The sequence below is a fragment of the Hevea brasiliensis genome, chromosome 17 (assembly GCF_030052815.1).
Source record: "Hevea brasiliensis isolate MT/VB/25A 57/8 chromosome 17, ASM3005281v1, whole genome shotgun sequence".
Taxonomy (NCBI): domain Eukaryota; kingdom Viridiplantae; phylum Streptophyta; class Magnoliopsida; order Malpighiales; family Euphorbiaceae; genus Hevea; species Hevea brasiliensis.
The window spans coordinates 24,430,167-24,434,894 of NC_079509.1; positions in this window are offsets into that span (position 1 = coordinate 24,430,167).

A 4,728-nucleotide genomic window follows, 5' to 3' on the forward strand; every position below is an offset into this window, starting at 1 on the left:
TGTTGTATGTTAATTTTATTTGAAAGGGATATTTTATTAAAATTCAATTTAAGAATCGGATAAGAACTCTTCTCCCAACTCTTTAATATTTATTAAAATTTTGAGTTGAGACCGGATAAGAACTCTCCTCCGATCTCTGTTAAATATTTATTAAAATTTTGAGTTGAGACCGGATAAGAACTCTCCTCCGATCTCTATTAAATATTTATTAAAATTTTGAGTGGAGACCGGATAAGAACTCTCCTCCGATCTCTTTAATACTTTGATGGGGATCGGATAAGGACTTTTCCGACCTCATAAAATTTTACATATCGTGGGAGCCTAAGGTCAAGGGTTTTGGCATTCGAAGATTCCGAGGACCAGAAAGAAGGTTCTTTTTAACCCTTTGACAACTCAGGATTAGACAGGGGACATTAACCGAACTCTACAGACCTCCTATGTGGTTGCCATGCCAATACCTTTCAACGGGCAATACTCGATCTATTTTCTTTATTTAACTGAGATTCAGTTTTATTTCGCCTTATGGCGTTTAACCCAATCACATTTCGTACTAGCCTAGTAGTTCAACTAATCCATTTCCCTGACTTATTACTCAGACATTTTATTATTTTAAAGGAACGCTTAAGATACAGTTGTTCACAGTTTATCCAACTACTTGCATGTTGCTCGGGGCTAGAACTCTTGCATTTAGAGGTAACAAGGGATGACAAAAGAACGAACTGATCAACTCAAGAATGAACTCGGGAGTAACTTTCTTCGTGAAATGTAAACTTGGTAAAAATTATAAACGTAAAAGCAATAGAAGTACGTGAAATGAAAAGAACACTCGATAAAGCTACGATATAAACACTTACCTGTAGGGAACTAAATCTATTGAACCGACAACGAAATCACCAGACGTGATAGGTCGGCGAGCTGATGGCCCGATGACTAAAGTTCACCGTGAAATGAAGGACACTTTGCTAAAATGGAGTGAAAATAAAGATGACAAAGATAGACAGCGAGAGTATCACAGGATAATGAACGGCCTGAAAATGGAGTTTCAGTATTCAAAAATCCCCTTTTGCAAGAAAATACTTTAGAAAACTAGTTTCAAAAGTCTTTCCACTAGCAGAGTAACAAGCTGAATTAATTTTCAGAGTTCTTCTACTATAATTACCACCTCTTCAATATTTTTCGTCCGTCCCCTTGAATAGTTTTTATGCAGGTATTTATAGGAACCGGGTACTCTCCATGAAGTGTTAAGATCTATTTTGAGGGAGATGGAGGGTCAAGATTTCAAAGGACATGATCGGATGCTCGAGAATTAAAGAGAATCAAAATGAACGGCCGAGATCATTCTCAGGATACTTGTCCTTTTCTTCTTCTAATCTGACGGCCCGAAACTTCGTTGACCTGGGCGATCCAAGGGCTGGGAATAAAAGGTGCCGGTCATGTCGTCTTCTCCCTTGATCTAAAGGCTTTGGACTCGTCCTTAAAACTGGTAACAAAGATTTAGTGTCAGTTCGATTTCATTTGTCAAAAAAAAATCAGGAAAATACTTGACTGGTCAGGAGATTGGACAATGAGTTCGAGAGGTCGGTGAGTGATTTAATAGACCGGTGAGGCTTCATTGGATACGAGGGCTTAGCATTGATTCAACTCTCTCTGTGAAGAGAGGTCGGAAATGTGGTTAAATGGCAAAGAGAGATCGGAAATATAATTGGCTGGCAAAGGGAGACTTAGTGCTGGGGATCGGTTTCGAAGTTTATTGATTCTGGGGATCGGCCAAAATATGGTGTCGACAGCTGCCCCTCTTTACATAATTTCTATTAAAGGGAAAAATTTCCCGTGTAGGAATTATGTAAAGATTCAGACTCATATTTTGGACGATTAGGTGTTCGAAGTTAGGGAACTAAAGCATACCTAAGTTAGTGACCTGTAGGTTGGCAAGAGGAATTAAAATCCAATTGCAGGTAATTAAAATCAACTTAGATCAAGGAACCAGAGGTTGATAACAGGAAATGTAAATTGCTGGAAATTAAAATAAACTTAGATCAAGGAACCAGAGGTTGATAACTGGAAATGTAAATTACTGGAAATTAAAATCAACTTAGATCAAGGAACCAGAGGTTGATAACTGGAAATGTAAATTGCTGGAAATTAAAATCAACTTAGATCAAGGAACCAGAGGTTGATAGCAGGAAATGTATATTAAAATCAACTAAGATCAAGGAACCAGAGGTTGATAACAGGAAATGTAAATTGCTGGAAATTAAAATCAACTTAGATCAAGGAACCAGAGGTTGATAGCAGGAAATTTAAATTGCTGGAAATTAAAATCAACTTAGATCAAGGAACCAGAGGTTGATAGCAGGAAATTTAAATTGCTGAAAATTAAAATCAACTTAGATCAAGGAACCAGAGGTTGATAGCAGGAAATTTAAATTACTGAAAATTAAAATCAACTTAGATGAAGGAACCAGAGGTTGATAGCAGGAAATTTAAATTGCTGGAAATTAAAATCAACTTAGATCAAGGAACCAGAGGTTGATAGCAGGAAATTTAAATTGCTGGAAATTAAAATCAACTTAGATCAAAGAACCAGAGGTTGATAGCAGGAAATTTAAATTGCTGGAAATTCAACTTGGATCAAGGAACCAGACGTTGATAGCAGGAAATTTAAATTGCTGAAAATTAAAATCAACTTAGATCAAGGAACCAGAGGTTGATAACTGAAAATTTAAAAGTGCAGGAAATTAAATCGCACTTACATGGCAAGCCTAATCCGGACACAGGAAGTTCTTTCCCAATGAAGTGTACTTAACAGAATCTCGAAGGTCAATGATAAATGGAGGATGAGTTACAAGACTTGACCTATGATCCCATTTTCAAATGCCCCTCTTCTGTTTTTCAACTTTCTCCCGAGATGTGCCCTTACGGGTTTTCACTTCTCCTTTGTCTAGAAGCGCCCTTCTGGGTTTTCACCTCCAGTTTTTTTTTTTTTTTGGTACCCTTTTCCTGGTCATTCCCTGCAAATCTCATAGTAAAGTACGTGAGGTTATTAATTGTTAAATCCTAATCCTATAGCAAAATTTTAATTGATTAATAGCGCATTAAATAACAAGATTACAGAAGGATAATGTTAAAGAATGAATATAAAGGATAAAAGCATTGGGAATGAAGTATGACTTTATTACGGTTTTAGTAAGAGCAAAGATAGAGTATCAAAGAAATGGGTCCAAGGTTAGACCTCACACATTCCTTATGGTTAGCTTTGAAGTTCCTTAACTGCCATTATTTCAAGTACTCTGAAGTCTCATGCTATGACGGTTTCCTCTTCATCCTGGTTTCATGCCCCCATTCCTTTTTTCTCCCTTTTGTTCTTGGTATGCCCTTTTGGGTTTTCACCCCTAAGCCCCCCCCCCCCCTTTTTTTTTTTTTTTTTACTCGCTCTTTCAGGACGCCTTTTAGGGTTTTCATCCTTCACTCATTTTTCAGAAAGTGCCCCTTCGGGGTTTTCGCCTTCTTTCACACATTTTGCTAGGAGCGCCCTTTTAGGTTTTCACTCCTATCTCTCTTTTTTTTTTTTTTTTTTTTTTAGGCATAGTATCTCTTGACAGTGTCAGCATTCACCGGTCTTGGAAATTCTTTTCCATCCATGTGGGTCAAGATCAAGGCTCCTCCAGAAAATGCCTTTTCAACCACATACGGTCCCTCGTAGGTTGGTGACCATTTGCCCCGGGGATCGTTTTGATTCGGCAGCACTTTCTTCAGAACTAGGTCCCCGGGTTAGAATTCGCGTAGGCGAACGCTTTTGTCAAATGCCCTAGCCATTCCATTCTCCTCTGGTATAACTGCCCATGACATGCCGCTGTTAACCTTTTCTCATCCAGCAAGTTTAACTGATCCAACCTCGACTGGATCCATTCTGACTCATCAATCCCCGATTCCCTCAGAATCCTTAGGGAAGGAATTTCAACTTCAATAGGTAATACTGCTTCCATCCCATAAACCAGTGAGTATGGAGTTGCCCCTGTTGAGGTTCTCATAGAAGTCCGGTATGCGTGAAGAGCGTAGGGAAGCATATCATGCCAATCCCTATATGTGACTGTCATTTTTTGGATTCTCCTCTTTAGATTTTTATTTGCGGCTTCCACCGCTCCATTCATCTGGGGACGGTATGGGGAGGAATTGAGATGTCGGATTTTGTATTGATCACACAATTTTTGAATCTTTGGACCATTGAGATTCGTGGCATTGTCAGTGACAATTTTATTGGGGAGACCATGCCGGCAGATGATATTGCTTCTGAGGAATTTGAGAAACGTGTTCTGTGTGATGTGCGCATAGGATGTCGCCTCGACCCACTTGGAGAAATAGTCGATGGCTACAAGGATGAATCTGTGCCCATTGGATGCCTTGGGATTGATGGGACCAATCACATCGATGCCCCACATTGCGAAAGGCCATGGTGAGACGAGGTTGAACAACTTGTGAGGTGGCACATTTATCGGATCGGCATAGATCTGACACTTATGGCACTTTCGGAAATACTCGATGCAATCCTTTTCCATTGTGGTCCAAAAATACCCCCGTCGCATGATTTGCTTAGCCATCATGTGCCCATTGGCATGGGTTGCACAATTTCCCTCATGAGTCTCAAAAAGGATCTTCTTCGCCTCTTTTGCATCCACACATCTCAACAATTCGCCGTTGGAGCTCCTCTTGTAAAGGACTTCTCCACTG